Here is a 27,716-nt window from a genome sequence, read left to right on the forward strand (position 1 = left end):
ATGATTTTTTGGCCTTTATATGGCTTTATTGGCAGGACAGATAGATATGACAGGAAAGATGATGAAAGAGAGTGGGAGTGCCGTACAGTAAAGGGCCCCAGGCTGGGTCTCAGTCCCGGGGCCGCGGCAGCAAGGACGTCTTTTCAGTATATAAACTTTACAAAAAGAATAAAAAATATCCATCTGCAGTGCCATACACATTTGTTTCACATCTTTAAGAGAAGGCATTTGTTGACAGTGCCTCCTCAGATCTCAGCTGACTAGTTGGGTTTGCTGTAACAGTTATTATTTATGGCTGCAGATGTCAGCTCCAGGTGAAACATGATTAGAAATTGTTTTGAGGCAGAAGTCACGCTCAGCATGGGTCTCATCCAGCTTTGCTTCCCAGCAAGTTTCTAAAATCCCAGCTGTCCACTTAAAAAATAAAAAATACAAGGTGAGTTTGTGTTTTTACCCTTTGCAGACGATCCCTGTCTCCCTCAGACATTCCTCCTACATAAGTAAGGCTAGCCTAATGTCTGCCCACAATTCAAAGGATGGGAGCAACTCTGCGCTGGAACTTTAGACTCACAATTGTACAGTTTAATTTGACCTGTATACTGCCCCAAACTGTCCCAATCCTCTCTGACCACACAGTGCACACAGAATAAACATTCTTCTTTTCTTTTTTTCTCTTCTTCTTTGTCAGATTCGAGAACATTTAGTAGTTATGTGACCAAAAAAAAAATAGTTTAAGACTACTTAATACTTTTTAAGGGTTGTTAAATAAACAAATATTTAAGACATTAATACTTTTTAGAGGATTCTTCTGATTTTTCTTGGGCTCACTGGTCTTGTCATCTTGAACTTTCTTGAGCAGATGTTCCTTTATACTCAATCTTGGTGAGAGCTGGGTATAATTAACTTTGCCAGTTCTACTTGATTGCAATTAGAATACAGACGGAAACAGAAATTAGAATTGAATTGTCAAATGCAACATTCATTCTTACAAACTACTCAAATGCATTACACATGCAGCCATTCAGTTTTTTTTTCATCATTTTTTGACAACCACTTGTGAGGCCTCCTCAGATTTTTCTCACTGGTTTTGTGATCTTGAGGAACTTAACCTTGAACAGACTGTGTCTTGGTGAGAGGTGGGTCTAATTTACTTTACCAAATATATTTGATTGTAATTACAGTGCACCGCCATTCAGAATTGTTTATAATCTTTCTGAAGAATCCACCGTTTCCCATCTCTCCACAGCCAGGGCTTCACACAATTGAATCCTGAGAATAGAAACACACCTACAATAAGTTCAGTGTTTGTGGCTTTCTTAATCTGTCGTCTCAGCTGGGTAATCAGTCTGATGTTCTATTATTTTTGTGAGTGATCGTACGGGTTTTTCTACATTCTTGTCTCTTGTTTCTCTCTAGTCATGAGGTCCAAGGAGAGGTCTGTATATTCCTCCTGTCTGGTGAAGTCTTCCAGGGTCGGGAGAATCTGCAGGCATGAGTTTATGGTAGACTGGGACAGAACAACTCTTGCATTTGCAGCAGAAGCAATACATCGGTAGCAGCTCCAACCAGTTACACCTTCTCTGTCCTAAGAATCAGTTGTCAGCAAATAATTCAGCTGGGAGACCTGACATGTATTTCATTTGCATTTGTAGCTCTAAAGGGCCCACAGAGAAACCAGAATGCTCACACTGAAACATCGTCAGAACATAAAAAACGCATCAGATCAGTTTGATTTGAATATAAAATTTCATGTAGTAAACAAGAGGGGAAAAAAGACACAGCGCATGATAAAAGCTTGAGTATTGCACCTTGCTAAACTCAAATCGGTGAGTTTAATGGCTCCTTTGTTTCTCCTTTGGACAAGAAAATGAGCAATACAGGAGCTACTTAGGAGCAATATGTGAGATTTTATATATATTTATTATACAACTTTATATATATATATTAGACAAATCAAAGAAAACTAGTGCTGGAACAAATAAGCCCTTTATTAAAATGGCAACAACACACGGTAATCCCTCATGGAGTGCATTAATTCTAAACTAATGTCGACGGGGTAAGAAGCCTAATAATTTTGGTGCAGCGGTGCTCTGCTGTGGGCTTTCTCTAGAGAACTCTTAACCTGGAGATAGTGAGGTGAGTGTGAGGGAGCATCTTCCTGTTAAAGGCGTTTTTCACTTGGAGCAGAAAGAAAAAATATATATATAATGATAATATATATACCAGCCAAAGGTAGAAGACAAAATTAGCTTGTTGCTGTGGTATCTCACTGACCGGCTACTTCTTAGGCTAATGAGTCTTATGTTAGATACTGGCAAGAAAATCAGATAAATACTTGGTAAGAGTTTGAGTTCCTTGTAGGGGTGGACTGTCCCATTAGCAGCTTGTTCAAATTAATAAAGATCAATCACGACTGCCATGAGACAAATTACAGAGATAAATTACTAAAATAAATTACAAATTGCTTATGTAACAGCAGTGTGCCCTAGTAACTAAACAGGTACTGGGTGTTTGCAGTGTCCATTCATTTCACTGAATCATTCAAACTTTTTGAGTTACGGCTGCAACACATACGCTGCCTGAGCAGTGCTTGAGTGTTTGGTTGCCGAGCTGCTGTGTGTCTGTAGCATCTTTGTGGCCAGCCCCATCCTTTTACATGAAGTTTTTTTTCAATGATGATCATCAATAAATACGATCATGTGATTCTTCTTTACAATCGCTTTAAGAGGGGGAGAGCAGGAGGGAGAGTGAGAGGGAGGGAGAGAGAGAGAGGCAGAGAAAATTCTCCCCCACACCTGCTCTGTGTATTCTCTTGATGTCGGTGATTTACAGACATTAAAACTGTAGTCACTTCACAGGGATTTTAAATAGCATCAAATTCGCCAACTTCGAACCCCAAATACACAAACAAAGGCTCACAAATTAGCAATGCACCAACAGAAACAGTTCATATGACATCCTACCTGAGAGTCTGCAGTTTCATCGCATTTTGGAATAGTACCACGACACGTGAATCGTTCTCTGCACAAATGCACGTAAAAACATCCTGCCTGACGGAAATTTTGACATCATACGTCATATACGCCATTATCAGACCAAACAGTGGCCAAAAGTAGTTTAAGATATTTTTTTATGGTATTCTAGAGTTTGTGTCTTCATGGAAACATGTTAAAAGCTGATGACCCATCCTGCACTTCAGGGCTACAAATTATTTGGCCGAGAAAGGTTGTCTTTATTTTATAAGGCTGCCACTGATGTAGAAACGGAAGAACACAGCCAGAGTGTGGCTGAGCAATGTAAAGATATTATATCATTTTCAAGATATAGTCACTATATCCACATTACTGATGAATACTGATTAAATTAAATGGAATAAATAAATGAAAATGTCCAATGAATAGGTTTCATGTGGAGGACATGATCTTACATTTCCTGCAGTGTGTGGTCGCTTCCTGCTTACGTGAATATCAGTTCCACTTCTTGGTTCTGAGCATTCCTCCGTCTGTGTGCACTGGGTAATAGTCCATGATAAAATGTAAAGTAAAAGATGAAAATGATCATTGGAACGAAACAAAGGAACCACCAAATGAGCAGTGTACTTACTTAGAATCCCATTGACTTTGGACTTCTCCAGGACTGTCTTCTCATCTGGCACCTTTCCATGTTTCCTAGATGCCAATGCATTTAAGCCCTCTTCTGTATTAGGGAATTCATCAGAAATAAGATGGTAAAAGCAAATGTAGTCCTTCCTTGCCCCTGTGATTGTAGCCCGGTGGGTAGAGGGCAGGAGCAGGCCACTTCCTGGATACAGCTCCTACTTCCCACATGGTTTTTTTGAAGCCCCGACATCATCCCACAGTTGTATCTTCTCCATTTTCCCCAGAAAAAAAAGTTTTTAAGGCGTCAAGTTGCTAGCCGTAACTGTGACACAGAAGACTGATTGCTTTACAGATGTAGCAACATTCAAAAAGTCAAGAAAAGGATGCAAAATTAAAACAATTCTAAAGATTTCAGATGGTTAAGCATATAAACACACCCACATAAAATAACCATAGCATAAATTAGTGGCTTTCAATATATTGATATTAAACATATTAAACATGACATATTAAACATAACGTTTGAAAATGCAATTTAAAAAGAGAAATAACAAAAGCTAGATTCACAAATTGCGTTAAGAATTCAGATTTTAATCAGACATTTAGCATTTCTACTAGGGCACACTGCTGTTACATAAGCAATCTGTAGCCAATTTAGACATTCAGTTTGCCTTTCTGTGACACTTCGCTCCTTAAAAAATACAGATTAGCCAATGTTACAAGCCCTCTGATTGGTTATTATCATCTGCAGATGTACAGCATGTCTGGGTGTGCATTTGAAGCCAGTGCTCTAGAGACTTCCTCCGACTGAGCTGGCTATCTTGCGGTTTAGCGCATGGCTAACCCCCACGAAATGACTCGTTTCAGCATCATGACAGGAGCCATTCGGTCCAATAACAAATTAAAAGTCTAGAAGAGCTGCACCATAAATTATTTAATTCCCACAACTATAATTCAAGTTAGTACAGCGCTAACTTTCTGGTAAACAAGTGCTGTCCAAAGCTCAGTCTGAAACATTTTATTCATCGTGTGTTCCGTCAACATCCAGAGAAGCCTTAATCATACTGAATAACTGTTTGTAATAGCTCACAACTGATATGAAAGGCACACAAACACAGTTATCACAAAGTGAAACTGGGACACATATTAATTACACTGATGGGGCTGAAACTTTTATCTATTCGATTTGTAACCAGTGCATACATCACGTACCCATCTGAACTTACCTTTGATGGCCGTAACACTGCCCAGCCTGCAGGTACTGCAATACTTCATACTGATTCAGCTGCACGTCTTCAGCTTCAGGACACTCCCTCATAAGAGGACATGTCAATAATGCTATAGAAGCTGACCATATAGGGGCCAGCAGGCAGTCATATTTACAACTGTAAGTAACCTTATTCAGGCCTCCTTCGTTGTGACTGTAGTTGAGGATGTTGCCTGGCTTCCCGTCCTCATGAGCACTGATCCCAGCCGTTTTGCTCAGCCTGCCTCAGGACGATCACGTTCTTGTCACTGTATGGGAGGGTCAGAAACTACAGAGTGGCTGTGGGGGTGAAGGCAAACTTTTGATAAGGAGGCCATCTCTCCAGATTGTTTGCGAGGAGTGCAGTGGGAAGCTCAGGCTTGTTCTTTCTCACCGTGCCAGCAAATGGTTATCCTCCTCTTCAGGAGTTGGTGGCCAAGTTTATAAGAGGTGAATAAATTGTCTCATGTGACATCCTGCCCCCTCAGTCCATCTGTTACATCAATTCACAACCGGCTTCCCCCTGGTTCTTCTGTGGGCCTTCACTCGTCTGTTTACCAGTGCAGACTTGCCTCCTCCAAGCGTAGCTGGATTGTGCGCCACAGGTCACTGGATGGTATCAGGTATCTCGGTGCCGAGCTTTGCTGGCTTGTTCCACATACTACAGGTAAGGACGGCAGCCACGGGACAAAATAGATTACTATTACTAAGTGTCAAAAAACAATCACATATATCCAGGATATCATAGCAATTAATAATGAAATTAACTGTTAAAGCAACTTTTTTTTTTTTTACTTAAAATAAAGATACTTTAAGATTCACATTTTCATATGGCCACCGCTTTGCCACTCACACACCTTACAGGTCTGGACCCGGGATAATAAAATCAAAGCACATCGAGAAAGTTTGGCAACTTTTAGTTGCAGTGAAAAAAAATTACAAGAAATATAACCCTTCCACTCTGCATACCAAAGCCCCAGAGCATCATTCGTAACCAAAAATGTGCACTCGTGGCTTCGGTAAAGAAAAAGAGTGGGGTCACTCTCTTGTCTGCACCATCAACAAAGTAGAGGGCTGCCTTTGACTGCGTTCTGCAAAAGTGAAAAGTGAAAATGTGTATTTTGTCCGTGAACTTTGACATAAAAGTGGCAGCAACAAGTCTCATCTGAAATTGTTTTGAAAAAAGAACCCACCTCACTATCAACTGTACCAAAATTGTTGAATGTGAGGCTAAAAGGTCCAACATGTTGGAAAAGTTGATGTTTCAGTCTCAATCCAAACTCTTCAAAAAGTGACTTCTGAACTCAAAAATGTACTTTTCTTAAAAATAAGACTCATCAAGAGTCATATTTTATGAATACAAGGTATGTGGAATATACTGACCTGAACACACTGCCCTGAAACATAATGACAGATCCAGGGCCGGCCTCTGGCATAGGCACATCTTGGGGCGGCATCTATCCTTAGGGATAACACAAATGATGAACATCACAATTATTAATTCTTATTCTTATTATTTAGACTGACAGTGTTATTTCTAAAACTTGACAAAAAAAAAAAAACAACATAACTATGTAACCTAGAATCTGGAAGATACCAATGTTAGCTGATTTAATAAACAGCTAGAGTTACATCAGTTCCTCCCACCTCATATTCATTTGGGCGTGTTGGAAAGATCATTCAGGTGTTTGGGGAATAAACCACCAATAATACTTGGCCTCAAGAAAACTAGGCAGACATTTCTCTCGACATCTCAGTCAGGTTAGTCAGTGTTTGCCCTGCTAAGTGAGTAAATTAAAAATGCTCTCCTATTCCCATCCTGATTTGTAAAAATAGTTTCAAGCCTTTGCAAAGCAAACAGCATGCATCCTGAGAGAGAGGTGCTCACTGAACACGTTAGGGTGTGATTACTGTTGCTGGCTGTGTTTAAGAATATTATAGGTTGTAATCAGTGGTGGAAAGTAACTAAGTAGGCAACATTTACTCAACTACTGTGCTAAAGTGCATTTTAGAGGTATTTTCTTTTTGATGCAACTTTATTGTTTCACTCCACTGCATTTCAGAGAGCATTATTGTGCTTTCTAGTCCACTACATTTATTTGACAGAATTCATTACTAGTAACTTTAAAAAAATGTAAGATTTACCACAGTGGATAATGTGCATTAACAAGCATTTGAAATTCGACACACTGAGCACCACATGGTGTTTTTTCCCCCCTTAAAAACTTCTCGGATGGTTTCATTTCAACACGCGTTTAAATGATCCAATAACTCAGCAAGAAGCAAAGGAAAAAGAAAAAAAGTCCTGAGACTAAAAACACATCAGAACTTTTTTTTTTTCTTTATCTTCTGCCATTAATCATCACACAACCCCTCAGATCTATCTGATATCCTTGTACATATACTGTAAATAAAGCACTGCTCCTAGCTCCACCTGCAGCAGCAACAACAACAGTAATATACTGCTTACAAATTGATGCTTCAGTATGAATAATCTTATTATGTCATACATAATAATAAATCAGTCAGAGGGGGCCAAGCCAGTACTTTAATACTACAATAACTACACTTAGCTACTGATACTGATGTATTTGGGATTAAGCAAAGGATCTGAATGCTTCTCCCATCACTGGCTGTAATGTGGCTTCGTGCTATCATTGGCTGGGTTTCACCATCGGCAGCTTTATTTATTAATATATCATAACACCCAGTGGTCACAATTAGTCCTCTCCTCAGGTGCACTTTGTTCCCACACCTGCAGATCCACGGACACCTGGTGACACCTTCCACCTCAGCACCTTCCAGAGACTCCTGCCCCCCTCACCTCAGACAAGCCCGGGGATGTAGTATCAGCTTCAGCAGTCCCAGGGCCAAATACTGGGGCTCATCCTGTCACATGTTTCAGGAGCTAGGGCTGATGAGTTCAGCCTACTCACTGTAGTGATCTGTGTGACAGAAACCTTCTTCCAAACGGTGCAGTGCTGACAAGTCTATTGTTCATTATCAAATAAGCCAATTAAAAAAGCATTAACAGTGATTTCTGCTATCCATATATTCATAAAAAACAGCTTTTTTCCTGACCTGGTGTATAAATCATATAAAATAATGTCTGCTAGTTTATAAGTAAAACATCCTCACTCATGAGGGATTAAAGATCTGACAGTTTGGGGAAGGCCCTATAATCGTATAAAAAAAAAAAAAAATGTGGGCCTGTTAACAGGGGAGGGACGTGAGCAATAGAAATTTGTCATCCTTTATTTAAATCTCCAAAAAATCATACATGCCCTCGTTTTCAACGATGTCGAGAAGACTGGAAACAGAATGATAACACAGAAATATGATGACACAGAGCACAGAAAAAAACAAAAAAACAAAAACAAAAACAAAACAAAAGAACAAGTACAGCTAAAATCAGAGGCGAACTTTAGAAGAAAGCAACTCTGGAAGGATCTTTATTTTGTCACATATTGTTCCATGTAATAATAATAATAATAATAATAATAATAATAATAATAATAATAATAATAATAATAATAATAATAATGTACAACACAGTGACGCTGTACCTAAAAGTAGTGAAACCAATTATCTCAGTTACCAAGTAAAGAAGACTACTACATTTAAGTTGTAGGTGAAGAGCTTTGCCAACTTAAAAATATCTGTCTACTTTTCATCTTAATTTTGAGTTGATGGGTTTCCTTGATTTTTTTTTTTTTTTCTAAGTACAGTCCCTTTGTCAGATTTTACAGTAATAGTCTACTTGGTAATTCTGAGGTAGTCAGTTTCTTGACTTGAATTAAAGTCAGCTTTCAAAGTCTACAGCGCACCATCCCCTGCACCTCAGGTCATCTTCTGACATGTAATGGGAACGCGATGCGATACAAAATACCCTGACCCTGTGTAACATTAACTGCCAACATTTTGTCCTGGCAACTGGGCTGCTGGTAAGCGTAGGCAAAGGTCAGTTAACCAAAAAGGTTCAGAATAAACATGTAATAAGGGATTATGTCATTGTCATGGCTATAGTTTGGCTCTCGAGGTAAAATGGCTTGTGGACACATGAGTCACAGGTTGGCTGGCAGCAGGGCGGCGAGTTCCACTGGGGGGAGAGCAGTGTTAGCAGCACAGCGGGCTGTCTGGCGGTAGGCAGGCAGAGACAGAGCATCAGGTAGCATTAGGCATTAGGTGGCGAGAAAGCGGCGAGCAGGAGGGCAGGTGAGCGGGGGAGAAAAAACTCACCCGTGTTGATTATAACCTGACTGTTTGTAGTCAGGCTTTGAATGCACTGTGTATTGTATTTCGAGCTCAGGGGCCATACTGACACAATAAGGCAATCATGTTTACAGGACAAACAGAGGCACTCATGCTGCCATCTTGGGTTATGTCTGGCTGGACTGAAAACAGTGTGTTCTAGTTGGAATTACTAAAGTTCCGCATCCCCATGTGAGCAGTTGGACTCAGCGGAAAAACTAAACCAAACACGGTGCTCTAAAACGAGCCTCGCCACGAGAAAGGGATTTTCCTTGACATCTATCGTCCTCAAATTTTTCTGCATACGTGCACATGTTATTTGTTGTCAGCTCTTGTACATTATGGTATAGAAGAATCAAAATCTATTACGATGCACAACAAATAGTGAAAGCAACACATATTGCCTGACTGTTGAAATTGGGGGAGGGTTAAAAAAGAACATATCAGCCACTGTAAAGCTCACGTTGTATCTCGTTTACGTAAATGTCACAAAGAATCAACAGTTGTAAAACTGTAAAATCAACAATTCACAGTTTAAAGCGAAACTCTTGCCAAAATGCAATCTAGGTTTTTTTTGTGAATGTACCCACAACATGAAAATTTCATGTTGTGTCGAGCCCTCTTAGTATTTTAAAAATAGCGATTATGATGCTGTCATAAAAGTGCCAGTAACACTCCCACTGGAAATAAGTTTGACCCAAAATATAATAATATGATATATGAATAATATATATTAGTGTGATGTCCTCTTCTTCCATGCCTATTAGAGGTCCATCTGCAGCCGAACACACTCAAGCTTTTTATGATCTGAAGCCTCTCAAGGCAACATAATTCATCATTTCCTTCCAAGATTGTTACAAATCACTCTTGCAGAAATAACAAAAACATTTCTAATACGATGTCATAACTGTGTAATACTGAGGACCATGGTTTTGGTGAAATTTCCACTTAAGTTTGAGAAATGATCGTGGTTCTGGTTAAAGGACACAAATGTTCTGTTTTTGTAGGAACCAGCCAGTGGTCAATTTGTGCTTTTTCTTTTTTTTTTTTTTTTTGTTTCCCCAGGGCAAAGCGGCAATATTTTCAGAGGAATTGCAAACTCTGATTCAGGTATATATTACAAAAAAAAAAAAAAAAACAAACAAAAAAAAAAACTAATTAAACCGCATCCCTGTGGCTTGACAGATAGATTTCTTGGAGGAGGTATTGCCAGGTTCTTTGAATAGAGGCTGTAATGCAGCCTCCTGGTGGTGTTGGTGTGGTGTGATGGGGTCAGTCCTTTATTGACAAAAAGCCTTTGAAAAGCGGGAGGTACAGTATGTGAAATAATTAGCTCCAGTCTGATAGTGACAGGGAAATAGTATGCAAGTTGAGTCTCCCTGCTAGAGGAACTTCTGTTCCTGCTCACATTGATAGATTGGTTCTGGAGTCACTTGGTTTAATAGTGTCTCAGTCAGCTGTGAAATGTTTTCCAGTCGGCTTTAGAGCAAAAAAGTTTAATAGAAGAAAGTGCTGGAGTACAGATGTAGATGGAGTAGGAAAATTTTGCCTGGAAGTGGACTGTGACTTCAGCCTTCTATAGATAATTAATAGTTCTTTCTATAGATGATTGATAGTCCTCACGCCCAACATGAAACTGTCCTGCTGAGTTTCATTAATAACTGTGCTCACATTCTGCAGATTTCAATTTTTCTTCATCTGAATGGATTTAATGACTCAAAATTGTATCGATCAGTGCAGGACCATATTTAACGGTCCTCTAAATGTGTAACTCTGTCAGCAGGGACTAGATATACAGCGTCCCTCCCTCCCTCACAGCTGTTCTCAAAAGTTGTTTGTAATGTGCCCTTTCAATTGATCGCTCCTTCCTGCTCGAGCCTGCACCCTGTTATCTATCTATGAGTCATCCTCCCTCCTTGCGTCCCTGCTGTTGCATGCTTACACAGTATTTCTTTGGTTATCCACTGCCGTTGAAAGTCAGTTTATTCATGCTATTAGATATTATGAATATAATGTAAACAAAGACAGGGCTACTGTGGTTACCACTTGAGATTTAACTAATATCTTGCAAGTGTCATTTGAACATTTACCCATCAAAACGGTGACAGCTGTTATAAGAGTGACTCTGCCTGAGTAATCCATCCATCTATTTTTTCTTAAGCTTATTTGGCACCGGATCACTTTGATGTGATTCATCAGCACAATGGATGAACAAAACCCACACCTTCACGTTTAAAGGTGCCATACGTAGCAATTGTAGTTAAGAACATGCACATATTAACTAAAATTATCAGCAGAAGGTGAGGAACATTTCTTACGTAATTAAGTCTATGTATTGTGTTGCAGAGATACTGATGATTGCAGGCTAACCAGCTAGCCCTGGCCTGTCTTGGGCACCAACACTTCCCGGATCCTCCAAGCTCCCAGTCCGGGCCACTAGGTGCATGGCTAAATAGCGAATGGCAGCTGCAACAGTTAGTGGTAACACTGGTGAAATGCTGCCCCAGTTTGTTTTTATTATGAATCTGACAGTGGACAATTCTTACATGCTGCACCTCTAACACACACGAGTTGCTATAAAGCACAAAACACAGTTTGAAACTGACACTTTTGAAATCAGATTGAGGCTGCTGCTCGTTGCAAAGCTTTAAACAAAATGTTCACAACAACTTTGTGCACATATTTGACTCAGTACATGAACAGTATTTTTCCCAATCTGAGTCAAATTTTATAAAATTCGAGGATATGGTATAAAAAAAAATATGAGTGTTCAGTGGGAGGCCAGCATGAGTTCAGTTAGAGAGTTGTATAAGCTAGAACAAAAACCTGTCTCATTGTCAAGCTGATTTATAAAGTGTTTGGTTAGAACACTCTACAAATTACAACAAAGAAGGCTGACACACATCAATGTCAGTATTAAATGATAACTGGCTTGTTAACTTGTTAACATCTGTTGGTCTTCGAGACCAAGTTCTTCTTAAATCTGGTTTCTAGCTGTGTTCACTGGGAGGTCGCAGTTGACTCCCCCATCATCCGAGGTTATCGTGCAGGCACACTCTCTAATCTTACAGGGCAACTTGGCTCCGGGGCTACACGAAAGACAACGACATAGCTATCAAAGACTTTTTCCAGCCACAACTTGGCCACAACTGGGTGAGGTCCGAGGTGATCACAACATCTATAGCCCGTTTTATTGCAGTAACCACACTGTACCGCTGTACTGACCTTACAGTGCGGTTGACAGTGATGGCTTTCAAGACATGGTGAGGTAAGCAATGCCACTTTTATAGAATTGCTTATTTTGATTTATAATAGAAAATGAATCTCTACATTAAACAAATGTTAAGAGCTGTATCAGACTGCATCGTATCATATCAGATTGCACAAACTCGTTCTGTATTTAAAATGTATCGTCCCTGAATCGTATCGTAGCTCATGTATCTAGATGCGTATCGAATCGCCTTATGAGGGAAAGTTGCCCCCTGCTGGTACTGCATTCTCATACACCCATGGACTTTTCGCACCGAGGCAACGGAAAAGGTTTCACTCACACACTGCACTCCAGTGTATTGGCAGGTTTAATTCACTCTTTGGCATGAGACTGGGAAGTGCAAAAAGGGGTGAAGGCATGAATGTGCACAGATAAAACTGAAGATATATTGTAATATTTATCTTGTGAACACACCACACACAAACTATAGTTATACTAATGACGCATATCAAGTGCAGGTGGTTCTGCCCATTTTGACCGAAATATTTTTGATCCCGGAATTAGTGAAGGTTATTGTGTTTCTCTCAGAGGATTTACCGAGAACACGTGGGATCAAAAAACAAACAGCATTTGCCTTATCTTTAGCCAGGGCCCACCAATATTTCAGCACACGGGCTTCAAAGGGAGCATCAGTCTTTTTTTTTTTTTTTTAGGTTAATCATCTTTTCAGTTTCTCTTCTAAAATGGATAGATCAAAAGGCACGGCCGCATTATTACCTGGAATTGTGGAGGAAATGCACATTCAATCAAGTGTGGAGGGGAGAACCGTAATAAGGAGACTAAAAATGTTTGATTGTTATACTGTGTGTGATGAGACGATACGGGCCCGATCAATATTCCAGAGCCGCCCATTTGTTTGAGAGAGAAGTCCATTATGCTCTTTGTCATGAAGTTCCCAAGAGTTGGCCTCAAGCAATATTAATATCATGAATTAGAAATGAAAGGAAGGCAGCAGGTACCATCGAGCTGTTACGATTCATACGAGTGGATGAACACTTGGTGACAGAAGTTGGCTATTGCTCCCTTGGTTGCAGCAATTATACTGCTCAACGGGCACACAATATATAATGAGGGAAACTTCACCACATCTTTGCATGTGTCATCCTCATATATCCTCGCCACAGAACAGCATTGTTACGCTTGGGAGGATTAACATGACATCCATATTAATGTAAAGCTTTCACATGCAGGACCAAGTCCATTGTAAGATTTCAGATGAGTGATGCCTTTGAAATCATATTATCTGAAGATGGTAATTTTAAGGTAGCCATTTCATTTACATGTGAAGTATGTGGGCAGAATATCTCAGAGCATTGTGAAAAAACAAGAGGGATCTCTTTTCCTGGGGTCACGTGTACAAGAGGACCAATCTCCAGAATCACCAATATATCCATAATTTAATCAGAAAGTGAATCTTATTTCTTTCTTCTCCTTTTACTTCCCAGGCTCACATTATGAAAATGATATACACATGACATATAAGTATTGTCAGTCAACACATTTGTATTAGTTGCCACAACAGGTCTCTGTAAGAGGTCCAAGTTTAAAAGGTCAAGGCACACAAACTGATGAAAATCGACAGAATACTCAAACATTTTTGCCATCAAAATTGGAGACAGTGCTGCACCGTAGCACTCTTTCACAAAATTACTCAGAAATATCAGCACGCCGATCAATAGACATTGTCAATCAACATGTGGGTGTGTATAGTTTTTGAGGGTGCTTTTAAAATATAATGTTTTACAGTTAAGGTCAAGGTGAGACAAGGGATCCATCTTTAATTTGAAACGTGCTTTTGTAAACTCACAGTTAAAGAGGGAATTTGAAGTTATGTCAAATACAAAAGTGGCAGAGGTGTGTGTTCAAGTTGGATTTTAAAAAAAAATCAGGTATAGAAAACTGAAGCATAGTTATTAGATTGACGTGGTTAAATCTGGGCCGTTTAACTGTGGAGCTTGTCACAAAGCTAGCTGAATATATATTTTGAAGAAATTACAAGACTCCCATTCCAGACATGTGGAATACTGACGCTTTGGAGTGGTGACCCACTGGACTTACTAACCAAAAGTGAATATTTGGAATTGGGAGTGAGACACAAATCCAATTTACTACTCATTTTAGAGTTGACTATAAAGGGCATATCATATAGAGAATGGTAAGCCAACAAAAAAGATGACACAGCCTTGAACATTATAATCACTACAATATTTACCTCACAGTTCCTTTAGATAGGGCCCAGGAAAGGCCGCCATCTGCCCCACGTGCACGTCCACCATCTGGCTACCTGTACAGCCTGCATCATCACTCTGATGCCAGGTAAAGCCCTCGTCTGGACCGTGCCTGCTTGGGATCAGCCAGCTCTCATGTGTGTTAATTACTCTGTGTTTACAGCCGAGGCGATGAAGGTCTCTGATCGTCCAGTCTCTGCGAGAGGGGTGACCTGGATGATGCGGGCCATCTGCCAAGTTGTTAACGGTGAGGGTGATTACGCTATTGTGTTCATACATTAGAGGTAGAGGGTAAACGGAGAGTTGTATCTCTCCTCAGTGGCCTTATATGTGGTTTAACCAACATCAACATTGGATGCCTAGAGAGCACCTGTATCAGAACCTGTTTTTTTTTTTTTTCCATTTATTTTTGTTTTGTCCATTAAAAGGTCATCAGTGGATTGTGAGATGATGGCGAGACAAACCAGTTGGCTCTACCTTGCAGCCCCTGCTGAAAACAACCAATCATTGCCCTTTGGTACAATTGTTGGCGTTTGAGAGGTCATTACGACTGTCTTGGTCCATCACACACGTTCACTCTGTCTTGACAGTCCTATAGAGAACAATGCCTATGATCAAAGCTCATGGATCTGTGTTATGTCTTGTGTTGCTTATTCTGTTACAGCTCAGTGATTTACCTGTCATGCCCATCATCCTTGGTCATCCATGGTTGGTGAGTCCTACACAAAGACCACTCTGTGGAGTCGGGTCCGGTCTGCTTGATCACCATCGTCTTCCCCCTCTGTTACTTATGAAGTGCCCTCACAATGTTTCTTGACAGTATGAATACTTGAAAGACGTTCATGCCAAAGGGAACTCAAAAATGATGATGGGCCTGTGCTCAGAAACTTCTCCAAAGCGTTCCTACCACAGGCCAGCAGTATCTTGTTGACCACTTGCCTACCCATTTTATTCCCTTTGAGGTTTTTCAGGAGGGAGCCATTTAAACTTGATCTATTATTAACAATGTTCTTGGCGGATGTGAGAGGCAGATCAAATTCAGCAACCTGAATCCCTTATAGTACCTCATCATTCTGCTGGCTTTGTTTGCACAGGCTCACCATTGTCATCTCACTGTTATGATTTTACATTTTTTCATTACATTCTTCATGATTTCAGGTTTCAAGTTTTGATTACCCTCTTTGTTTGGCTTACCTGTCTTACTTTGTAAAAGTGGCAATAGAACAATCCAACAATACTGCATCCTGCATTTCTACTTGTGTACAGAGGTATTAACAGCAAAATAAACTAAACCATCAAAGTGTAATACTTGTTATGCAGAAGACGTTATCTTTGTGGACAAGAAATAATTTAATCAACTGGCAATAGACACCTTGTATGCCTTAACTATCATTCTACAGTAAATACTGATGGCACAGTGTAATGAGTGTAGTAAAACGACACCATCCACAAATACATTGGTTGCCAATAAACCCTCCCTCTCACTATAGGTTGTGGTCTAAATTGTTCATGGATAAACAAAAGTCAGATTATGGATCAAAGGAAGCTTTTGCACAACCTAAACAGGAAGAGGCCTTGTTTTCCCTGGTAGCTGTCCCCAGGAAAGAGTGGGACAACTGGAATAACTGTGTGAAGAACCCTGTCGATGGAGGAGTGACAGATACTGAGGTCAAACAAGACTGAGCAGACGAGCATTCACCCAATGGAGAGTGGTGGGGTTGTGTCAAAGTCTGTTCCCTGTTCATCTGGGTTCCCCCATACCACTGGGGCTTGAAATGTTTCAAAAACAGCATCTCTTGTATTGGATCAGTCAGTAACAAAACCTGCAAACTTGTTAATGCAAACATATCGTTTTACCCTGCCTTTTCATAGCACTGAGATCAAGGTTTCTAGGTGAAATTGGACTTTCTATGGATTTTTGTTTGCTTTGGACATTAGCCGAGCTGCTAGTGGCAACCATAGTGCTAACAGTTAAACCACAGAGAAACATTAGAGGCAGGAAAGTTGAAAAGCAGTTTGTGTCCGCTTTAACCAACAAAATCAAATTTAATCTGTAATGACGCATCATATTTAATGGATTGAAACTGTGTGTTAAAGTAATTTGATTGTTAGATAGATGTAAATGAGTAAAAGAAGAACACAATTGCCCTCTGAATGTGTTAGATCATAAAAATGTTATTAATAATAAGACTGCAAACTCCAGAGTGAGCTTTCAAATAACATTGCACTTTCCACATCCAACTCTTTTTTATGACCATGACTGATATTCACTTTAACTGGCGGTTTTAACGTTCTTAGTCAATGCATTCTTATCTTTAATCCAGAAACACTGCTAAAATGCAATAATTAGAAGTCATTTGCTGTACAAACAAGGTAAATTAGTCCTGGTTGTGCTTTCATTTTGTCTCCAGGATCTCATTTCTCACGAGCTACTTTCTTTGTGAATTTTTGTAAATAAGTTTAATGAATTGTTAATACTAATGGCAGTGAATTTACAGGCGAGTGAATTTTAGATAAATGAGCATTCCTAATGTGCTGTGATGGTGTGTGTAAAAAGAGAAGATGTCTGTATGAGTCTGAAAAAAGCCTGGTATTATTCGGGCTGCAGCAGTTTTAAACTTGGCTATATGAAACATGTAAACTATGAATCAGCTTCATCAAAATAAATAGAATGTCCCTGACTTTCCCTGAAGATAAAATATGTTTTATGTGAAAACAGACCTAGACCCAGTCTCAGTCACCTTCAGCCTGTTTTCTGACCTCCTCTCTCCACTGTTAGAGGGACAGATTAATTAGAAATAGGCTTAAGCCTGGAGGAGACGAATGCTCTGCTAGACAGATGCTGTTTGAACAGCAAACTGGTCTTGGGATATTAAAGAAAGATGAGAAAATTGAACTAATTGGAAATGAAGGACATATGGGTCGCCGGAAATGCTCCCTATGGAACCTCGAATAATCTAATGTTCATTTTGGGTATGAGTAAGCAAGCTCTTTCCACACTCTTTCAATATGTGCTGTTTGTCATTTTGTTTTGCTGATGTTGTTTTACACAAATAATTCCAACTTCTTTAATGCATCTCAGGAAAGTGCTGGGCAATGTCGGGTTGCTGAAAATTGCTTTGGTTTATTGGTTTTTATTTGTTTTGTTTTTCAGTGAATCATTGACTTGATGTGAATCGCATGGATTCATTTGTTATAGCCAGACGTGTGCACATATTTAAAATCATTACAAAATGGGTAACCTTTATCTAAGCTGTCTGACTAACCTTCTGTGCTATTGTTAACCTTGCAATGTCACAGTTTGTGGATGGGTGCCATAGTTATGCTTTAAGCATTCATCTTTTTACTTGTCAGTATCCTCTTGTGGGGGTTGAAAGTTTGTCCACCTCGCAATATTGAAGTCGTTTACTGACAAATTTCACTGCGAAAAGCTGTAAGCCTTTATTGAATGTCTTTAGATCCTGTGCAGTGGTTTGATTTCCTTTGATTGGGTTTATTAAAGAAGATTATACACTTCTTGTGACCAATTTATTATTGTTAGCAAACAGCTATCAGGGTTCATTATAGACACAAGGCAACGCACGCTATAAAGGAACACCTGTAAAGAGGCAGGAGACACAGTTCCGACCGTGTACTCCTTGCTTCTCAGATCTAAATCATACAGTAGGTGGGGTATACAGTATGAAGGTTTCCCAGGCCTCGGCTGAAAGGGACTGAGCATTCTTAAGTGTGTGACTGCCATACTATATTCAGTAAATCATTCACCAATTGCAGTGGTGCAAAAGTGGTGGAAAGTAACAAAATACATTTACTAGAATATTGCACTGAAGTCACAAAGAAGAACCTTGAGTACTGGTGTACAAGCATTTCACTTCTATCAAATACTCTGCAAAATGGAAAAAGGGAAATGTTTTACGCTTGACAGAGAAGAGTATTGCATCACCTCATAACATATACATTTTCAAAGACTAAACTAGCAGTTCACATCCTTTTAAGTGGGTAAGCCTGAAAGAAAAAGGAGGGTCTACTTGGGGCCCCAGTTCACATCACATCCATGATTGTTGTGTATGGGTGCTTCTGCCGAAGAGTACAGTATAAGTCACTCCTACCCCATTAATCATTTCACAACACCTCAAAAATATATCTATGGATGCTCGGAGGACTCTTTAATTTTCCTGTCCCACATTCAATTAGCTCTAATGACGGGCATGGCATAATTACATTTTTCATTGCTGTATCTGTACTTTGTGCTTTTGAAGGACCTGAATACTACAAGTTTGTCAGATCTATTGTCCTTGTAGAGATCAAAATGATGCAGTGTACATTGATTTCAGGTAGAGATGAGCGTCTTCATTAAGGAGACACAAACGAGGGTAAAGACAAGGGTTATATATGGGTGAATGTTCATGTCTGACCAGGGTGCCAAAGCTCTGGAGTACCATGGCTGCTCTCAACGGACACATTACAATGTCTTGGCTAGTTTCTGTCTATAGGGATCTGTGTTCGTGCCCTCACTCTTAATTAAAACAATAGATAATCCCCAGGCACAAACAAGACTTTGGAAGCACATTTGTTGGTGCAGGGAGTAATATATTGTGCCATTAGTATCCGTTTTGTATTTCAAACGGGAGTCTCATTTACCGCTCTCCTAAGGGACCGTGTCCATACTGTGCAGGACCACACTGACAAACTGTTTTTGTTGTTCACTGGCTATACAGTTATGATTACTGAGAGACCATGCCAGCAGCATATCTAATTAGATGTAATTTTGCTCAGGAGCTTATCAAAGCTCACTCTGTGCCGCAGCCTCTGCGCTCAGGAACAAATGACATCAGCACATTAAAGAGCTACGCCTGATTGCACCGCTGGATCTTGCCCTGACTGTTTGTTTTTGCCTTTTGTAGGAAGGTATCCTGACTGTGATAAGTCAAATGAGGGTGGTCTGCCTCTGATAATCGTTCCGTTAGACAAACCGTGACCTCCCTTGCTTGTGTTTCATCCAGCAGTTTAATGAGTTCCAGATATCTAGACCGAACAGAATGAAAGCGCTTCCAAAAAGGAGAGGGATGTGACATAGGGTGAAATTGATCAGAAAATACGCATGATATTATCAAAACCAGAGTGTGTGCAGTTTTATTTATTTGTTTTAATTTTTCTTTCTTTGACTTCATACCTAATTACCTTTGACTCGGCGGCACACATGCACATGCACAACAGTTTGTATCACTAATGCTAATTGTTGCTCAGGTTCATTTGATGGCGACAAATTAGGAGGCAACAAAGTACAAACAGGACAACTATTACTGTCATTAGTTTGATAAGGGTATAATTGCATATAATCAAACCCATTAATTTGATAAGGGAGTTGCTTTTAATTACATAACTGCAAAAAAATAATGTTTTGCCATTGAGTCAAGTGAGTACTTCTCCCACTGGCTCTTGCATTGTAATGTCAACAGTCCAAATTAACCCATGATGCCGCTGAGACGTCTCATCTCGCACTGCCCACTGCTCGCTTATACTGTGACATCCTTTAGGTGGTCAGTGCATCGCTGACATGTTTTGCATCTATGGTAACACATTCAGAATGTGGTATAGATCGCAGGCGGAAATTGGATGTTATTCGCAGTACATTGAGCACGTCTTTTTTGCAGTAGGAGACAGGGAAATTGCTGTGATTTCATTTTAGATTAAATGCACCAAACAAACTCGTGAGATGAGACCCTATCATCATGTGAAATAACGCTAAGGAAACAACAATTCCACCGACTGCATGAATGCATGTGTGCCACATCTGGACATCTGGACAGTATGTTAAAATGAAAGCACATTTCAAAATCAATGCATGAGGCTGCTTTGATGGACTTTTTTTTTTGGAGGAACACAAAGTGCTTAATGTATTGTTATGTATGATATAAAATGCATTGTCTGAAAATGTGCTACCTGTGATTTTCACTTGAAACTCAAACTACATTTTTAAACTTCAGCACCAACCGTAGAGAGTTATGACTTGTCCATGAGAGGGGTGATTGCTGCTGTGTGATGTAACCCCCTGTGTAAACTTGAGGTAAAATTACCCCAGTGTGGTGTGCCTGCCTGTGGCAAGACACCGTTACACTAACAGCAAGGTCAGCTCCTGACAAATACATTAAAGAACAACCTTCCTTAAGGCCAATCAATATGCTGTATCACTCAGGTGAGAGTGGGGCGCTTGGTTTTCAACTTCTTAGTGGACATTAGTCGAGCACAGGGAAGGACAAGTGACCCTTCTCACCAGGTAAATCAATGTGCATGCTTCCCTTTTCTCACCCATCATCACCTCTTCGGGGAATGTCGCAGTTAAATCTGTCTCCACCTGCAGCCTATGGCCCAGCACCTGCTCTGCATCTGACTTTCATCTGGTGAGTGTGTCAGTTCATGTTTCCTGTGCGTCGGTAAGAAAACTGTCCATAAAAATTCAACCCTCATATTTTAGCAGCCAGAACTAAGATATCATGACACACACAGCATAGAATATGTCAGTACCATGTCAATACACTCAATGCTAATGAATCTGCTCTTTTGACGCTCAACGTTTCATGGACGATGGGGGGCGGCAGTAGCTCAGTCCATAGGGGATTTGACCTGAGGACCGCAGGGTGGCCTCTTCAGGACTCGCTGGGACCAGTCAATATGGAGCGTGGTGTGGTAACTGGAGTTTAAATATCTCAATTAACTAAAGATGCCCACATGATGTTAAGAAATAGACGTTATGACGTATACGTAGTGTATTGTAGAGTTATCTACTGAAGTGAGCATGCTAACCAACTAGCCATGTCCATCATGCTATCCAAGCTAACTAGCTACAGTAAGCCATTACTCCCTGTACTTGTTTTGAAAATGAATTTGAAAGGTGGCCAGTTCTTACATATTGCACTTTTAAAACGACTTTAATCACCACGTTGATGTCATTGAACAGAGATTTTGGTGGAACCCATTCACTAAAATGAACCATATTTGTGGGTTTAAGGGTCACAAATCAAGATTAGGGGTTAGATTAGTGCTAACAGTTGATGTTGTTTTCCCTTTGGGAAAGAAAACTCCCTGTTAAATGGGCACACACACACAACCCTGAGTTATACCACATTATAAAGCTGTTGCGGCTCACTTATTCACAAGAAATTGCCTATTCACACACCTAGCAGAGGTTACATTATAATTGATTTCAAGTCCAATATTTACTCTTCATTTAGTTTTTGGACTTGAAGTTGCTTACTTCACTACCAAAACACCGCAAAGCAGAAAGATTGAAATGGGATTTTCAGAGCTTGTTTGCTGAAAACCAGGGCTGATGAGAGAAGAGCTCTGGAGTTTGATGATAATTCTCACCCAATGTTAGCAGATTAGCAGACAGAATTAGCTATGGGCTGAAATGTACAGCCATCAAAGGAATATGTCCATTCAACATGTTAAAGCCAATATGAAAATCTCAGCTAACACGTAGCTGCAGACAAAGAGAGATATCACTGATACAAACTCTCCAAAACGAAGAGAAAAATGAAATTGTCTGCTCCTCTGTCAACGTAAATTAGGGTCAACTCACTCCACTTTGAACTTGAACGGCAGGATGAGCCATTAATGAAATACAGCTCATTCTTTCCCATAGCAGGCACCTTCTCTTTTACTATATGCTAATTTTATGCAGCTTCCCATGCATGAAGAGATACTCTTGATGAAGTACGGGGAAGCAATGCCAAAAATAACATGGAGCCCAATTTCAGGACTCTGGTTTTAGGATTCTTATTAGCCTTAAATGACTGCATGATTTGATATCACTGGAAGGCTGATGCTGCTGACTTTTTTTTTCTTTCTATGAAATGCATGTCAAGATACACAGAGCCAATTAAAGTGATACTGCACTGCTTCAGTCTAAAATGTCGAAAAAACAGCTGATCTACATGTAGCACTATGTATGGCAATGTCAGTTTGTCGGTGGTCCAGACCTACATATCCTAGCAACAATGGATAGTGATATTAAATGTTGTGCAGTCTATGATCCCCAGAGAATGAATCCTATTTTTGTCCTTTTCCTAGTGCCACCAGCACGTTGACATTTGTAATTTGGAGTGTCTCATGATCTATTTAATAAATTACCACAAAGTTTGATACCAACATTATTTTTTTTTTTCTCCACAGGTTTAATCACTTTGGTGATCCCCTGGTCTTTCACCGGTCTTTGTCATCAGGTTAAAATTTCAATTTGTCAAGTTTATCACACTGTAGCACTATCGACATTGTCACCCTTTGAATAGTCTCACTTGGTGGATGTAAATTGCGGATGAAGCCTGCTGTTTGGCGCCCTTCGATTCACAAGGCGGTCCTTTTCCTCTGACTCAGGCACAGGGTAGGAAGCTCAAACATCGTACAGCTGTGTTGTGGTTGCAAATTATATAAATATAGTGAATCAGTCAAATACTTATTATTTTACCAATTACGGAATGTTCACTAGGAAATTGATAGTAAAAATCCAGACCAAAATCTAAGGAAAAACAACACATTTGGTAATTTAGCTACTAATGACTGACAGCTAACGTTAGCGTGTCATCCAACATGGCAGGAAAGGTGGATTTGTTAAAATCTGAAAGCAAAACTCTGCAAAAAGGATCTGCAGAGCTTTGTCAATTTCCTCTTGTTTCCCCTGTTTTTTTTTTTGTTTTTTGTTTTTTGCCTCCCTTTTTGTTGTATGTTTGTCTCCCTCTGTCTGTCAGTGTTTTGTCTCAGTCTGGGAGTGGCTGACTTACATTCTGGTCGTCAGCCAGACTCCTCTCACCTGCTGCTCCACACACCTGAAGTCCATCTACACTGTTCACCAGTTGCCTGTTTTAAGACGGCCTTTCCCCTCCAGTCTTCGACAGTTTGTTGTGAAACAGCAATCTAGGCCTAGGTGTGGTAACACCTAGGCCTAGATTTAAGATTATTTTGTGCAGATCTGCTCTTTTTTTTTTTTTTTTTCACCTGTTTCCATTAAAACAGTCTTTCTTCTAACCTCAGTCTCCGGTGTCTACATTGTGTGTCCAGTTTTGAATGCGGCTAGAGTATAACACACTGGATGTAATCTGTCAAAAATGTTAGCTAGGAAGTAGCTCAATGCTAACATTAGCCAATCAGTTATCAATATGTGGCTTTACTTTGTGACCCGATCAGTCCCGGCGTCCCGTCCCCTCAGACAAAATGTAGTATTTTCATCTTTTTTTTATACATTGTTTTCAGTCCATGATGTGTTCAAAACAACCCAAAACTCGGAAGAAACTCTGAAGAGATCTGAATTGTTGCTGCTGTTTGTGTTTGTTACCAATGTGGTTATTGATCGTACGCTGTTGGACATCACATGGTAGATCAGCGCCGTCTGATCTGTGGAGTCTGTTTTATGTTGCTCTGGGTTAGCTGGCTTGTTTCTTGCCTCTGATTGGCTAGTGCATTAATCAGGTTTTCATCTGTTTCTTAATGGTCGGGTTAGAATGAATGTTGTGATAGTAAAGCAGGTATACACACAAACACTTCTGTACTGAGATGGCACCGGGACTGGACCCCATGCCCCTCCAAATTTTCATTATCTATCATATTTTCAGTTGTTAATCAATCAAATAATTGAAATTGTGACAATTTTGTATATTTCTTGTGTTTACATGATTTGCAACCTGGAACAAAGCAGCATAATGTAATGCTAGCATACAAGCTACCCACCAAAATGGCCACATGTGAATATGGTCTATTTCCGGCTGCGTTCTCTTTCCTTCTGCTCTCTCTGTGTTACTGTGTTCAAAATTCCGGTCAGTACAGGAAACAAGTACAACCAGTGAACTGGCAACCTACACCATGATAATAGCAAGTTATCATATGATACTAACCTGTTCTCTAACGGTATGAAAATAAACAAGCTAGCAGATCTTACGATTTCATTTGAAGGGATTTAGCTGTTTTAATGTTTACTGCTAATGAACAAATTCTTGCAAGCTAGCAAGCTAAACTCTGATGGTAATTTCATTGGATTAAGGTCAAAGCATTTAGCTAGAAGCACCACTGCACCGCCACTGGGCATACCTTTCAGCAGGGTGTATTGTAATGGTTTTCTACATTCAAATCTGAATAAACATCGTATTTTGTTAACTTTTTTCTTGCCCAAAATTTTGGCCAGGAGACGCTCTGATTCTCATCACATTTCCATACCAAGTGGCAATCTCAATTGTATTACTTTATAACTTTCCAACACGGAGAAGCTAACAAACCCACAGTAATCTTAGCAGCTCACTGAACAGACACAAAACTGAATTTAGCATAAGAAGGAAATTATCCCTGTGTGCCCCATTGAACATAACCCAACCTTGAAATCACTTCTTTTCACTCAGTGTGAAACAACAGCACACCGACATCAACATGGACCATTATGTCCCTCTCACTCTGCTTGGCAAGTATGTAAATATGTTGCGAGATAAGAGATAAGCGGAGGGTTGGAAAAATAAAAAAAAATAAAAACTGCCCTTGAATCACTCTTGTATTGTGTCGAGGTTTTCCATAACAATGACTCACCACACTTGAGACCTCTTTTTCTTTTTTTTTTTAAAGCAGATCTGAAAAAATGATAGGAAATGAAACTTTTCTACTCATCGTTTCTCCAATATTCCACCCTCCCTAACCCTGCAAATAAATAGTCTTTCACCTCTAAATAAAAAAATAAAAAAAAGAAGAATGATCACAATGTGAGGAGGGAAGATTGAAATCTCTCACTTAATTGAACGGTCGGAAATGGATTAAAGTTTACATCTAGATTCCAGGTTGACTGTGGGAGTGAAAGCAATTATACGTGGAGCAGTCTAATCAATTTTCTGTTCTAAAAAGGTGACAAATTAAGGGCAAAGGGTTGTTTTCCAATATCAAGAATAATTCATTCAGGGCCAGTTTCACTTAGAGAAGCAGCCTTTGCCACGAGGGTAGCTTTAAGACACCAAGACCGGTATAATATACAAACCAAACCAGAAGCACACAGCCGGTTTGCTCAAGAATACGAGTCGGCAGCGATCAACTACAGTAAACCTACACACTCCAGCCCCATGTCTGATAATAATATCCTCCTGAAATAGATTCAGCTATTATCCTTGGAGGTGTAATTTTCATCGAAAAGCACCTACTGCATGACTACCCTCCCTGAAGCCAGAATCCAATTAATTGGATTTTACCCTCATTTGAAATTAACTGAGGATCAGAAGCAAGACCTGCTCACCAAAGACCACCTCCCTTACACTATCAATCTAATTAGTGTTGAGCATTTTTTTTTTTTTTTTACTATATTCATTAGGACTCCATTTACCAGCAAATAGAAGAACAGAGATCTAAATCTTTGGTATCCAGTAAATACCCTTTGGGTCTGTCAATTCCACTGTCCAGCATGTATTCCTGAAATGTTCAAAATGTTGCTAAGTAAAACAAAAAAAGATCAATGTTTTTATATTACACACATGCAGCTCACTTGGATATAAAGTTAGCAGCTGGTGATTCATTTGTACAGAACGTTACTTGTTTATTACCTGACTGTCATATCCGAAGATGGAGGGGATGTCTGTCGGACAACATGTGAGGAGGCTGCCAAATGGGCAACTGCAGTTTGACATGTGTGACACCGCTGGATACTTTGAAGGAGGACCCAGGACAATTTCCAGGAGTGACTGTTTGAACAAAACCAGATGTTTTTCAAGGGAAGTTGAGCCATGTCACACCTGGTTTGTGGCGACAGTGCTGGGTCTTTATGTTTGTGGCAGCCAAAATGTGTATTTTGAGCCAAACCATGATATATTTCCAAGACTTAACCAAGCAGCTTTTGTGCTCAAACCTAACTAGAGCATAAAGCAATGTGTGACAAGAGGGAAATGGAACATTACAGAACCCAATTAAATGTTAAATTACACCATAAAGGAACACAAAGCTTTAAACTTTTCTGGTTTTGTAGAAACATACTTGGATAACATTTTATTCTGGAACATAGGTCGATAATGTCCCGAAAACTATGTCAGATTCACAAAATGGGCCCTGACATGACACAATGATAAGTAAGGCCATAAGAAGAGAAAGAGAAGACTGACACAGCACACTGTGTGAACTCAGAGTGTCCCATTTGCGAAGACACAAAGTTCAATTTTTATCAGAAGCCTTTAGTGTAAAACCCCCTTTGATTTCTCTTCGACTGATTATATTTTTATGATTCTTAAGAGATTGGGTCATACCACTTTGAAGTCGGAGTAATGTTCAGACCCTATGATGTGGTTAAGACTCTCGCTTCTTCCCTCGGAGCACCCTTGATGCCCATTACAGCAAATTATCTTGTTAGATTCCTCACCACCATGAGGGCATTCTTAAAATCCCAGCTGTAACCTTATATTCAATATCTTGAAGTACACTTCATTGGCGTTGCTAGATCCGCTTTGCGGGGCCCCTCATGTGAATTAATTTTTCTTTGCCGAAAAACATTTAATCCTTGATGCGCATAATTTCTTCACCCTCGATTTGAATAATGTATGGCAGTTTGAAACCAGAAAATATTGGAATGTAAGCTACATCAGATTCAGTCGAAGTTTGTCAAGTGTGCGCGAGACACAAATAGCAACTCCTCCACTGGGTTAATCTGTGCTGCCTGCCATAGATTCGGTAATTTTCTCTGCAAAAGTAATGGAGGAACAAGAGGGGTGAAGTGTTGTTCAGTAATTACAGGAACTGTATGCGCTTCGGAATCTGTCTGAAGAAATATATAATTGCATCAATTTTCAGTGCGAGTTTTAAGCGTTTAAATGACATAACTTCTCTCAGACATACTCTAATTTAGCTCACTTGACTCCAACTCGATGGGCTTTTCCCTTCTGATGCAGACTAATCTCGACTGTCGCCATTTGGCTGAGGATGTACATGAGATAAATAAACAGGGTCGGTGGAGCACACACAGGACATATGGATATGAGAACTGCTTGAAGACATATGCTGTTTGAGGGAGAGATAATTTTAGTTTGGCTGTGTAAACACAAGTGCACTGCAGAAAAAGTTCATGGAGGTCAGGATAAAAACTAGTCAACCACGTTTGAATTTCAAAGCAATTAATT

At 39.8% G+C, this 27,716-nt stretch overlaps 1 long non-coding RNA gene across 1 annotated transcript; it reads left to right on the forward strand.

Annotated features, from left to right (window-relative positions):
• The first annotated feature begins 20,855 nt into the window (after positions 1-20,855).
• On the forward strand, positions 20,856-23,465 carry LOC119030331. The gene is made up of 3 exons (XR_005078236.1): positions 20,856-20,996; positions 21,195-21,282; positions 22,771-23,465. It is a non-coding gene; the product is annotated as an uncharacterized LOC119030331 (long non-coding RNA).
• Positions 23,466-27,716: the final 4,251 nt, after the last annotated feature.

The sequence above is a fragment of the Acanthopagrus latus genome, chromosome 12, assembly GCF_904848185.1.
Source record: "Acanthopagrus latus isolate v.2019 chromosome 12, fAcaLat1.1, whole genome shotgun sequence".
NCBI classification, from domain to species: Eukaryota; Metazoa; Chordata; class Actinopteri; order Spariformes; family Sparidae; genus Acanthopagrus; species Acanthopagrus latus.